Raw genomic sequence first — 12,837 nt, 5'->3', positions numbered from 1 at the left:
TTACTACTGCCACTGGTCCCGAATACTTCAGAGTGTTACATGATCGGCAAGTGAAAGTGTGTCGAATGTGCCTACAGCCTGGACACATTCTTAGAGAGTGTCCTGAGTTTTGTTGCCATAAATGTGGAGTCCAGGGGCACTATGCAAGAGAGTGCCATAAAGCTGTGAAAAGGTGTGAGCTGTGCCACAACAACATGGAAAATTGCATTTGCAATGAAAGTGAACCGGAGAGCATAGCAGAGTCAGAGTTGGAGAGGGAGCAGACAGAGGGAAGCACTGAGGACAGTGCAGGAGAGGAGGAGGCAGAGATAGCGCCTGCGGAGGTACGCACAGAGTGTGGTGTAGAGAAAGGGCCCCCTGCCCAGCCGCCCCGAGCGGAAAAAATAACCACTAATGTGGAAACCTCTGGAGAAAGCCTTCCGGAAGCGCAGAATGACGAGGCTCAACCAGACAATGAAAAAAAAGTGGCTGGAGCTGAAAAGCTCCAAGCCAGAGGCACGAGAAGCACCCCAACCGCAGAATCTGCGCCACTCAGTCCTCCCCACTCTGAAAAAGAGCCAACAGTTTCTCCCTCACCAAGTGCTGACTCTGATTCGGAGATGGACCTCTCGGTAGTGTCCCTGGCAAGAAAACGCCAAAATACAGACAAGTCCGGTAAAACAAATAAGAAAAAGCAAAATAGAAAAAAATGAGTGTGATGTTTAATGCCACAATAATACAGCTCACCCTTCTCATGGCCCTGCTTCTCTCACTGAATGCCCGTGGGCTCTGCAGCAGAGAAAAACTACACAAAGTCATCAATACTACCAAATGTGACATCTTGCTGCTACAAGAAACAAAATGGTCCTCATCTCCTGTGAGCATGATAGGAGGGTTATGGGAAGGGAATGTATATTTCGCAAATGCAGATCGAGCAATGTGTGGGGTGGCAACGCTGATTAAAAACAATGTCTTTGATAAGGTAATAGAAATATATAAATGCTCACGAGGTAGATTATTGATAGTTGATTCATGGAAAAAAAATGTTTATATTAGAATTATCAATATATATGCTCCTAACACTGAGGGTGAAAGAAAAGTGTTTTTCAAAGAGCTAAATAAGTGGGTAAACAACAACTCCATCATCACTGGAGACTTCAATGTTCCCCTCACCAAATTTGACATATCTAGCAACAATCTCTTTAAAGATGATGTGAGCAGGCGATCCTTATTCGAAATCATAAAAGAATACGACCTGGTTGACTTATGGCGAATTATGCATCCAAATAAAACTCAGTTCTCCAGACATCAGGTGGTACAAAATACTCTCAAACAATCCCGTATTGATTATGCCTTACTGGCAAGCTCCATTGTACACAATGTGAACTCAATAGAATATGTCCTCAACACATGGAGTGATCACTCCCTCATAAAATTGTCATTATTTCCATCAGTAGCACAAACAAATGGTGGGGTATGGTGTTTTAACAATAGCTTACTAAAAGATCAACAGTTCATTGACAAAGTTAACCGTCTTCTTCACAATGTGGCAAATGAAATGGAGTGGGTCGAAGACATATTTAATTGGTGGGAAAGAGTGAAAGAACGAATCAAAAGAGTATGTATAAATTATAGTAAACATAAGAGCTGGCTGGAGAAAAAAAATGAAAAAGAGCTAAGAGTAAAATTAGAACACGAACTCCAAAAAATAGCCAATGAACCTAACGGAGATCTGACAAATTATATTTATTTGAGAGACAAGTTAGCGCTCTCCAAAAAGAAGGAATGCATGGGGGCAATAATTAGAAGCAGAGTGCAAAATTTTGTGGAGGGGGAAAAATGTTCAGCTTTTTTCCTCGGCTTAGAAAAGCAAAAACAAAATAAAGCATTCATAAAAGAACTGAAAGACAGCAAGGGCAACATAATTATACAAACTGATGAAATAATATCCAGAATACAAGATTTCTTCCAGCAGCTATATACAAATCAAAATATAAATCAAAATACAATTACAAGTGTGGTGAAGGTCATTCAGAACCAAATCTCAACGGAGGACAGAATATGGTGTGATCAGCTTATCAGCATGGCAGAGATTGAAGCAGCCATCAAGGGCTTACAAAAAAACAAGAGTCCAGGCGTAGATGGTTTAACAACTGAATTTTATCTATTTTTCAAAGAAAGTTTAACACCAATTTTATTTCGAATTTTTGAGGAAGTTGAGAAGAAAGGTGAAGCTCCTGAGACCCTTACACTTGGTTTAATTACTTTGGCATACAAAAACCGAGGAGACAGAACGATCATTAACAACTACAGACCCATAAGCCTTCTGAATACTGATTACAAAATTTTCGCATCGGCCTATGCCGATGACACAAATATCATGGTCAAAGATGGAAAAAGTCTACAACTAGCTTTGAATCTTGTACATATCTACTGCTCAGCCTCCGGTGCCAAAATCAATGAAAACAAATCAACTATAATGTACTATGGCAATGGGGCAAGGTCACCAGGCAGACAGGCGTTCATAGAGGAAAAGGCCAGTGTAAGGGTCTTAGGAGTGCATATTGGCCAGGATCAAAAGGCCGCCAGAGATAACACCTGGAAAGAGGTGCTAAATAAAATGAACAACACCTTGGGGTTGTGGAAAATGCGGAAGCTGACCCTGAAGGGTAAGGTGGTCATGCTCAACTCCCTGATACTCTCCAAAGTGAATCATGTGCTACAAGTCTATGATCTCCCAAAACAAACTCATGCAGAAATAAATCAAATGATATCCACTTTTCTGTGGGGAAGCCGCCGCAACATGATAAAACACAGAACAACAATTGATACATACACAAACGGTGGGCTTAGGCTAATAGACATAAACACAAAAAAACACTCATTCAGAATCAAAATCATCAAAAAGCTGTTGGACGATAAAACTGACCTTTTTTGGAAACATCAACTGCTTGACACCATTAAAACATGTGGAAACAGTGGCATTTACAATCTCTGTCAGATCCCACTAAAATCACAAGCTACACACATCTCACAGTTCACACAAGAGATCTTTGAGGCATGGGAGTTGGCCAGACCCCACCTGGTAACTATAGTACAAAACAACCACCAGCTGCTGCAGCTCCCCGTTTTCCACAACCCAGACATCACATATCTGGGCAGGCCCATCTCGGGCGGGTCAATGCCGCAAGCAGGTTTATACACATTGGGAGACTTCACAAACAATCAAGGCGAAATAGTAGTGGAAGAAATCTTGAATCGGCTCAGAGCCAAAAACATTTATTGCAAACGGTTTGCTGAATTCACATGTCAGAAAATTGAAACTGGGATTGCTGACCATCTAAAACAGGCTTTTTACAAGACCAGTGGTAGTAGGCAGAATGATACCCTTGATTTTCGTCAAAGTGCTCAGCCTGATGCGAAAAGCATTAATCAACTAACCTCCAAGTATTGGTACAACACCTTGCTGGCAAACATAGTACAAAAACCGACATCTGAAACTCATTGGAAAGAACACTTCCCGTCGATTAATGTTTCCACCATGTGGAAAAACATAAATAGCCCCTATGCTCATCCCTTCGCCAACAACACCGATTTCAAAATCAGACATAGACGAATTTTCTCGGGTATCATCCTGCACCAAATGAACAGTGCTATCTATGAGAGGGTTTGTACTGTCTGTAATAAAAATGACGAAACACTTGAACACATCTTTCTCCCCTGTCCCATCTGCGAGGTCTTCATCACCCGGGTCAAGAACCTCCTCACCGACCACTGCAAGCTCAGCAGCAAAGACATTACAGACTGGGAATGGACTTGGCTCTTTTGATACTCACACAAGAAAGAAGGTATAAACACAACCCTGATTAACATTCTACTATCCATAGCCCGACACACCATCTTCATTGCCAGGAACTACGCACTCTATGAGGATGTACAAATAAACAGATGGCTCTTCTTCACAAGCATGGTCAAAAGTCATCTCAGACTGCTCAAGGATGCCTACAAGGCAACATTCCAGGAAACTTTTCTCACCAACAACTCCTTATACGACCTCGATCAGAGGGAAGAACTGATGTTTCATTTCTAAATGTTCTGGGGAGTACATTGCCACGTTTTCATCTCTCAAGGATATCGTTGATGTTTTTGCTGTAAACCCTGTTTCTTTAAATCTTATTGAGTATAATGTCCCATTGGCTAGGGTTTTATCTATTTATGTTTTTTTCTTTCTTTGTTATTGCTTCGTCAACATTTTGATTCTCCTTGAATATGTCTTTTGTTTCATCATTGAATCATGGTTTAAATGTGTTTTGTGGTTTCTTGTGAATAAGTGTGTTCATTTTTGTTAATGAAAGTATTTTTGATAATAAAAAACAAAAAAAAAAAGCACGCCCGATCTCGTCTGATCTCGGAAGCCAAGCAGGGTCGGGCCTGGTTAGTACTTGGATGGGAGACCGCCTGGGAATACCAGGTGCTGTAAGCTTTTACACCGCTGCACGCTTTTTACACTGCTGCTTCCGTACAAGAAACATGCCCCTCCACGAGCAGGGGCCTTGCCTAGTCCATAAAGGCACTCTCTGTCGCCAGCCCCTCGGCTTACGGCCATACCACCCTGAGCACGCCCGATCTCGTCTGCTCTCGGAAGCTTAGCAGGGTCGGGCCGGGTTAGTACTTGGATGGGAGACCGCCTGGGAATACCAGGTGCTGTAAGCTTTTACGCTGCTGCTGCTGCTGCTGCTGCTTCCTTACAAGAAACATGGGCTCGCAATTAAATTGACGCACAGGCACGGGTTGATGTCTTTCTGGTTTCAGCTTCGCTTTGCTTTTCACAGAAAAAAGAGAATGGTGCACCGTTCCTGGTGGCACTGCAATACCAGGTCAATGCAAGGAGTGAAGAGAGCAAGCCCCAGTTTTCACCTCCCACTGCTCAAAAATGCATTTAATATTTAATCCCCATATAGAGGACATATCAGATATTAAACTGATAAGAACAGATACTACACTTGATCTTAGCCAAAAGGCCGAGAAGCGATGGCCCACAGGTGTCTGGGGCCAACCCAAGATCTTGGCACACAAGTCAGTTGTTGTGGTGCCATGTTTTTAAGGGCGCATAACAAAGGCTGCTGCTGCTGATCACCTCCGCCCCAAGGTTGACCTAAGTGCACCTCTGAGCCTTGACAGACAGCTGCTTGACATTTGACACACTCAAAGGGCGCAGCCTTACAGCAAAGCTCACCAAAAATAACTTAAACTCTTGAACGTCCCTCTCCACGGAAGTCTTTAGTAAAAGGCGAAAGACTTGTGCATTTTGAAGAGAAACCAGAGTCAACGTAGCCCCTGTCCTGGAGAGCAGCCGAGGAGTCTATCCGCCGGAGTCACCACAGTCTCGGTCGGCCGGCCGGCCGGCCACCTTGGGACGGCCTTCCTTCAACGTTTTTGCTTAGTCGGCCAATAAACCGCCCAGATTTGACTGCATGTTTGGAAGCGCTTTCCTACTGTCGGTTGTGCGCTGCAGTTTTCTATCAGTCGCTGAGGCTGTGGCACATTCCTCGCTCACTGGCACACCTCCAACATTTAGTGGTAGACGTGAGTGCATGAGCAAAGCAGCTCCGTGTCACACTGAGCAGTACAAACTGCCGGGCCATTTCCCACCTCATCCGGGCTTCTGAAATGGTGAGTTGCTCCTGGCATCACTTCAACATCAGGTCACTGCACGGAGTGAACAGAGCAAGCGCCAAAGTATTAACCCTTGGCATGATGGCCATGGATCCATCTCCAACAATCGAGTTCTTCTACAAAGAGTTGGGAAAGGGAGCGTGACATTTGCTTTGAGCTGAAAGACAACACCCACAACCATCATGTTCCCAGCAACTTGGAAAGACTGGGGATGTTGCTCCGCAAGGACGTGAGAAGTTTGGAGATGGGCACACAACGTTGAACTTCGGGCGGCTGACCTTTGCTTACAACGACATCATCGGGGGAAAGCGCGGACGCAGCACCCCACTAGCAAAAATTATGCAGTCAAGACTCCCACGTTTGGGGAATTTGCAGGGGTCAACACAGCCGGAGTGCAATGGCTGAGCCTCGCCCTGGGTGAACCGCCTTCTTGATCATGGTATCTCCCCTGCCAGGTAAGTATGAGGTGTACTCGCCAAACACCGGGTGGCTCTTGCCAGACACAGCTCTTTGGCTGATGGTGCAGGAAATGAATAATCCCAGAGGCCAATGCCTTGACTCAGTTGCTCGTTAATGCTGTGCTATGTTCAACTTCAACCTCCAGCACACATTGGAGAGGAAACACTCGACCTTTTTTACTGGCATACCTGGCTGTCGTTTCCTATAGATTCAGCAACAACTGGACATGACGGCACCAACAGCCGCTTGCCCATCTCGGTGTCGCTTCCCGATACTGGACTAGAGTGTAGCATGTGGTGGAGATAAAGGCTGAAGTGCAGTGTGTCCGAAAGGCTGACTTTTGAGCCCCGCCACGCGCAGGGGGCCTTGCCCAGTCCATAAAAGCAGTCTGTGTCCCCAACCCCCCGGCTTACGGCCATACCACCCTGAGCACGCCCGATCTCGTCTGATCTCGGAAGCCAAGCAGGGTCGGGCCTGGTTAGTACTTGGATGGGAGACCGCCTGGGAATACCAGGTGCTGTAAGCTTTTACGCTGCTGCTGCTGCTGCTTCCTTACAAGAAACATGGGCTCGCAATTAAATTGACGCACAGGCACGGGTTGATGTCTTTCTGGTTTCAGCTTCGCTTTGCTTTTCACAGAAAAAAGAGAATGGTGCACCGTTCCTGGTGGCACTGCAATACCAGGTCAATGCAAGGAGTGAAGAGAGCAAGCCCCAGTTTTCACCTCCCACTGCTCAAAAATGCATTTAATATTTAATCCCCATATAGAGGACTTATCAGATATTAAACTGATAAGAACAGATACTACACTTGATCTTAGCCAAAAGGCCGAGAAGCGATGGCCCACAGGTGTCTGGGGCCAACCCAAGATCCTGGCACACAAGTCAGTTGTTGTGGTGCCATGTTTTTAAGGGCGCATAACAAAGGCTGCTGCTGCTGATCACCTCCGCCCCAAGGTTGACCTAAGTGCACCTCTGAGCCTTGACAGACAGCTGCTTGACATTTGACACACTCAAAGGGCGCAGCCTTACAGCAAAGCCCACCAAAAATAACTTAAACTCTTGAACGTCCCTCTCCACGGAAGTCTTTAGTAAAAGGCGAAAGACTTGTGCATTTGGAAGAGAAACCAGAGTCAACGTAGCCCCTGTCCTGGAGAGCAGCCGAGGAGTCTATCCGCCGGAGTCACCACAGTCTCGGTCGGCCGGCCGGCCGGCCACCTTGGGACGGCCTTCCTTCAACGTTTTTGCTTAGTCGGCCAATAAACCGCCCAGATTTGACTGCATGTTTGGAAGCGCTTTCCTACTGTCGGTTGTGCGCTGCAGTTTTCTATCAGTCGCTGAGGCTGTGGCACATTCCTCGCTCACTGGCACACCTCCAACATTTAGTGGTAGACGCGAGTGCATGAGCAAAGCAGCTCCGTGTCACACTGAGCAGTACAAACTGCCGGGCCATTTCCCACCTCATCCGGGCTTCTGAAATGGTGAGTTGCTCCTGGCATCACTTCAACATCAGGTCACTGCACGGAGTGAACAGAGCAAGCACCAAAGTATTAACCCTTGGCATGATGGCCATGGATCCATCTCCAACAATCGAGTTCTTCTACAAAGAGTTGGGAAAGGGAGCGTGACATTTGCTTTGAGCTGAAGGACAACACCCACAACCATCACGCTCCCAGCAACTTGGAAAGACTGGGGATGTTGCTCCGCAAGGACGTGAGAAGTTTGGAGATGGGCACACAACGTTGAACTTCGGGCGGCTGACCTTTGCTTACAACGACATCATCGGGGGAAAGCGCGGACGCAGCACCCACTAGCAAAAATTATGCAGTCAAGACTCCCACGTTTGGGGAATTTGCAGGGGTCAACACAGCCGGAGTGCAATGGCTGAGCCTCGCCCTGGGTGAACCGCCTTCTTGATCATGGTATCTCCCCTGCCAGGTAAGTATGAGGTGTACTCGCCAAACACCGGGTGGCTCTTGCCAGACACAGCTCTTGGCTGATGGTGCTGGAAATGAATAATCCCAGAGGCCAATGCCTTGACTCAGTTGCTCGTTAATGCTGTGCTATGTTCAACTTCAACCTCCAGCACACATTGGAGAGGAAACACTCGACCTTTTTTACTGGCATACCTGGCTGTCGTTTCCTATAGATTCAGCAACAACTGGACATGACGGCACCAACAGCCGCTTGCCAATCTCGGTGTCGCTTCCCGATACTGGACATCTAAGATGGCGCCCGTGTGTGTGGCCTGCCGTCTGTCGCTCCCAATGCTGTGTGTGTTTGTGCTGTTTGTGTCACTTTTAGCTCTGAATGTCAACTCTCTGCTGGTGTACAATCGCCAAACTCTACTAAATTTTCGACTACAAACGAAAGATTTAGTAAATTTCGATCATCATGGTCATAAAACCTTGCCTCCGCTCCTATCGGGGATCCCAACTTACCTCTGCCGCGCCCCTGCTTCACCTCCGCGGCGTAAGCGCACTCGCCGCCGGGGAAAACGCAGCGGTCGGCTGGTAAGGCTGAAGGTCTGTCTGCGTCTTTCGTCAGCTTGTACGATCAACTTTTCCCGGCGCTCTCCCCGGCTCCACTTGCCTGCGGACGCCAGTGTTATTCCTGTCATCGGCCCGATCCGAGTGTCTCGGCTCCGTGGTCGCTGCGCTACTCGTCCCTGCTGGCGCGGGGTGAATCTCTGCAACCTGCAGCCTCTGTGTCGGGCTCCCCGGACAGCTGACGTCGTTGACCCGCCGGTTCCTACCAGGATTGGCCTGGCAAATGCTAGATCGCTAGCGAACAAGGCTTTTATCTTGAAGGATTTCTTCTCATCCCGAAGTTTGGATTTTCTCTGTGTGACTGAGACTTGGCTGAGTGTTGGTGAGTCCAGTGCTTTCGCGGATCTTTTACCCCACGATTGCGGCTATTTTAACTCCCCGCGGATGTCGGGCCGAGGAGGGGGAATAGCAACTGTTTTTAAAAGTCATTTTAAATGTAAACAGATTTCACCATCAGCCTCGTTTACCAGCTTTGAACTGAGTTTATTTGAGCTGGGTCGCTCTCACACAGTGTTGTGTGCTGTGGTCTATCGCCCTCCCAGATACAATAAGGACTTTCTAAATGACTTTGCTGATTTCTTGGCTGAAATAATGCCTAAATATGACCGTGTCCTTATCGTCGGAGATTTTAATGTTCATGTGTGTTGTCCTGAAAAGCCAATGGCTAAGGAATTCCTGCACCTCATCGACTCTTTTAATCTTGTGCAGTCTGTGTCTGGACCCACACAGGAACGTGGACACACACTTGATCTTGTCTTGTCATATGGTTTGCCTGTTTTTAACTTGGAGATTTGTGATGCAGTGTTTTCTGATCACATGCCTGTGTTATTCGAGGTTGCTCTTGCCTGTAGCACAGTTAAATCTGGCGGCACTGCTCCTCGGAGCTGTTGTATTTTTAACCCTTCCACTACTGTTCGGTTCTCAGCTGCTTTTAATCAGGAGTGTGTTTCTCCTGGGTCTGTGTGTGATACAGAGGAGCTGAGCTCATGGTTTCACTCTACCTGCCAAACCGTTTTGGACGCTGTGGCTCCACTAAAAACCAGGCAGCCTAAAACTAAGTCTGAGCCCTGGCTGAATGAAAGGACTCATGCTGTCAGACGTGAGTGCCGTAGAGCAGAGCGCAAGTGGAAGAAGGACAAACTCCATGTTTCGTTCCAAACATTAAGGGACTGTTGGCGTCACTATCAGACATCTGTGAAAGATGCTAAAAGAAACCATTTCTCTGACATTATCCTGTCAAACAGTCACAAGCCCCGTGTTTTGTTTGACACCATTAACTTGGTTCTAAATGCCCCACAGACTACCTGTATGGAGGCCTCCACCACTGTTTGTGAGAACTTCATGCACTTTTTTATTGACAAAGTCTCTTCTGTTAGGGCGCTTATCTCACCTCCTGCATATGACCCCTCTGTCTCTGTTCCCTGCACTGCTGTTTTTAACCAGTTTGAACCAGTGACATTGTCGTTTTTACAGGAGGTTGTTGGTCGGCTGAAGCCCTCAGGTTCTCCAAATGATGCTGTCCCTCCTCGACTATTTAAAGAGGTTTTCCACACTATAGGGCCATCTATTATTCTGGTTTTAAATAGCAGTCTGTCCACAGGTGTGGTCCCCAAAAATTTTAAACATGCAGTAGTGCAACCTCTTATCAAAAAACCTGGTCTAGACCCTGCAGTTCCTGCAAATTTCAGGCCCATCTCCAAACTGCCTTTTATCTCAAAAATCCTTGAGAAGTTAGTCCATGGTCAAGTAATGGCCTTTTTAGAGGAAAATAATATCCTTGAGATTTTCCAGTCCGGTTTTAAATCACTGCACAGCACAGAATCAGCACTTTTAAGAGTTTTTAATGATATCTTTTTAGCTACTGACTCCGGTGACTGTGTAGTTCTTGTGCTTTTAGACTTAACTGCTGCTTTTGATACAGTGGACCACAAGATCCTGATCTCACGTCTGGAGGAGCAGGTCGGCATCAGGGGCACAGCTCTGGAATGGTTCAGGTCATACTTGGCTGATCGAACTTTCTGTGGCAGCCTCGGTGACTCGACATCCTCCTCGGCTCCTCTCACCTGCGGGGTCCCACAAGGCTCAGTTCTGGGCCCCCTTCTTTTCTCTCTGTATCTGCTTCCACTTGGCTCCATTCTTAGAAAGTATGGTATCTCGTTCCATTGCTATGCAGATGACAGTCAAATCTACATGCCTATTAAAAAGAACGATGAATACTCTTTTAAAATTTTACTTCAGTGTCTTGATGACATAAAGGCCTGGATGGCTCTGAACTTTTTAAACTTTAATGACAAAAAGACAGAAGTGATGGTGTTTGGTGGCACCACCGGGGCCCCCCAAGTAGATCTGGGCTGCTTGGCTCCGTTTTTAAAACACACTACCACAAACCTGGGGGTTAAAATCGACTCTGATCTGAAGCTTGACAACCAGATCAGGTCCGTTGTTAAATCGAGCTTTTTTCAGTTGAGGCAGCTGGCCAAAATAAAGCCAATTCTCTCGAGGCAACATTTTGAAATTGTCATTCACGCCTTTGTCACCACTCGGCTGGACTACTGCAATTCTCTTTATGTGGGGGTTAGTGCGTCCTCCATTGCTCGTCTTCAGATGGTACAAAACGCTGCCGCACGTCTTTTAACTGGCACTCGTAAATTTGAGCACATTTCCCCCATTTTAGCTTCACTCCACTGGCTGCCCATACACTTCAGGATCGATTTTAAAACGATTTTATTTGTTTTTAAATCCCTGAATGGTCTTGCCCCGCCCTACCTCTCTGAGCTTCTACATCCATACTCACCCGCTCGCTCTCTCAGGTCAGCTGATCAGCTGCTCCTGAGTGTGCCAAAAACCAAGCGGAAGCTCAGAGGGGATCGTGCCTTCGCTGTTGCAGCTCCAAAACTTTGGAATGCTCTGCCCCTCCACATAAGACAGGCCTCGTCCTTGTCTGTTTTTAAATCCCTTCTTAAAACCCACCTTTTCTCTTTGGCCTTTGACACTTCATGAGACGTTTGGTTTTATTTATTTTACATATTTTAATTTGGATAGAATTTATTGTTTTTTATTGTATGCTGCTAATTCTTATTGTATTTTATGATTCTAATTTATTTTAAGCTGTTTTATCTAATTTTGAACCTTTTATTATTATGCCTTTTATTTATTCTGTACAGCACTTTGGTCCATTGTGGTTTGTTTAAAGTGCTTAACAAATAAAGTTGGATTGGATTGGATTGGACTAGAGTGTAGCATGTGGTGGAGATAAAGGCTGAAGTGCAGTGTGTCCGAAAGGCTGACTTTTGAGCCCCGCCACGCGCAGGGGGCCTTGCCCAGTCCATAAAAGCAGTCTGTGTCCCCAACCTCCCGGCTTACGGCCATACCACCCTGAGCACGTCTGATCTCGGAAGCCAAGCAGGGTCGGGCCTGGTTAGTACTTGGATGGGAGACCGCCTGGGAATACCAGGTGCTGTAAGCTTTTACACCGCTGCACGCTTTTACACTGCTGCTTCCTTACAAGAAACATGCCCCTCCACGAGCAGGGGCCTTGCCTAGTCCATAAAGGCACTCTCTGTCGCCAGCCCCTGGGCTTACGGCCATACCACCCTGAGCACGCCCGATCTCGTCTGATCTCGGAAGCTAAGCAGGGTCGGGCCGGGTTAGTACTTGGATGGGAGACCGCCTGGGAATACCAGGTGCTGTAAGCTTTTACGCTGCTGCTGCTGCTGCTTCCTTACAAGAAACATGGGCTCGTAATTAAATTGACGCACAGGCACGGGTTGATGTCTTTCTGGTTTCAGCTTCGCTTTGCTTTTCACAGAAAAAAGAGAATGGTGCACCGTTCCTGGTGGCACTGCAATACCAGGTCAATGCAAGGAGTGAAGAGAGCAAGCCCCAGTTTTCACCTCCCACTGCTCAAAAATGCATTTACTATTTAATCCCCATATAGAGGACATATCAGATATTAAACTGATAAGAACAGATACTACACTTGATCTTAGCCAAAAGGCCGAGAAGCGATGGCCCACAGGTGTCTGGGGCCAACCCAAGATCTTGGCACACAAGTCAATTGTTGTGGTGCCATGTTTTTAAGGGCGCATAACAAAGGCTGCTGCTGCTGATCACCTCCGCCCCAAGGTTGACCTAAGTGCACCTCTGAGCCTTGACAGACAGCTGCTTGACATTTG

The 12,837-nt window shown here is 46.7% G+C and overlaps 10 non-coding genes and 1 pseudogene across 10 annotated transcripts; 4 read left to right on the top strand and 7 right to left on the bottom strand.

Annotated features, from left to right (window-relative positions):
* Positions 1-4,573: 4,573 nt before the first annotated feature.
* LOC122763934 lies at positions 4,574-4,692 on the top strand. Its single transcript, XR_006359431.1, has one exon. It is a non-coding gene; the product is annotated as a 5S ribosomal RNA (ribosomal RNA).
* Positions 4,693-4,819: 127 nt separating this feature from the next.
* Positions 4,820-5,012, bottom strand: LOC122763927. The gene has a single exon (XR_006359425.1). It is a non-coding gene; the product is annotated as a U2 spliceosomal RNA (small nuclear RNA).
* A 182-nt stretch (positions 5,013-5,194) lies between these two features.
* Positions 5,195-5,307, bottom strand: LOC122763930. Its single transcript, XR_006359428.1, has one exon. It is a non-coding gene; the product is annotated as a U5 spliceosomal RNA (small nuclear RNA).
* A 647-nt stretch (positions 5,308-5,954) lies between these two features.
* LOC122763925 lies at positions 5,955-6,118 on the bottom strand. Its single transcript, XR_006359423.1, has one exon. It is a non-coding gene; the product is annotated as a U1 spliceosomal RNA (small nuclear RNA).
* A 403-nt stretch (positions 6,119-6,521) lies between these two features.
* LOC122763932 lies at positions 6,522-6,640 on the top strand. Its single transcript, XR_006359430.1, has one exon. It is a non-coding gene; the product is annotated as a 5S ribosomal RNA (ribosomal RNA).
* Positions 6,641-6,761: 121 nt separating this feature from the next.
* Positions 6,762-6,954, bottom strand: LOC122763928. The gene has a single exon (XR_006359426.1). It is a non-coding gene; the product is annotated as a U2 spliceosomal RNA (small nuclear RNA).
* A 182-nt stretch (positions 6,955-7,136) lies between these two features.
* Positions 7,137-7,249, bottom strand: LOC122763931. The gene has a single exon (XR_006359429.1). It is a non-coding gene; the product is annotated as a U5 spliceosomal RNA (small nuclear RNA).
* A 647-nt stretch (positions 7,250-7,896) lies between these two features.
* Positions 7,897-8,059, bottom strand: LOC122763926. Its single transcript, XR_006359424.1, has one exon. It is a non-coding gene; the product is annotated as a U1 spliceosomal RNA (small nuclear RNA).
* A 3,960-nt stretch (positions 8,060-12,019) lies between these two features.
* Positions 12,020-12,128, top strand: LOC122763935 (annotated as a pseudogene).
* A 110-nt stretch (positions 12,129-12,238) lies between these two features.
* On the top strand, positions 12,239-12,357 carry LOC122763924. Its single transcript, XR_006359422.1, has one exon. It is a non-coding gene; the product is annotated as a 5S ribosomal RNA (ribosomal RNA).
* A 121-nt stretch (positions 12,358-12,478) lies between these two features.
* Positions 12,479-12,671, bottom strand: LOC122763929. Its single transcript, XR_006359427.1, has one exon. It is a non-coding gene; the product is annotated as a U2 spliceosomal RNA (small nuclear RNA).
* Positions 12,672-12,837: the final 166 nt, after the last annotated feature.

This window comes from Solea senegalensis, unplaced genomic scaffold (genome assembly GCF_019176455.1).
Source record: "Solea senegalensis isolate Sse05_10M unplaced genomic scaffold, IFAPA_SoseM_1 scf7180000017157, whole genome shotgun sequence".
Classification (NCBI taxonomy): Eukaryota; Metazoa; Chordata; class Actinopteri; order Pleuronectiformes; family Soleidae; genus Solea; species Solea senegalensis.
This window is presented reverse-complemented; position numbering and strand designations above follow the sequence as displayed.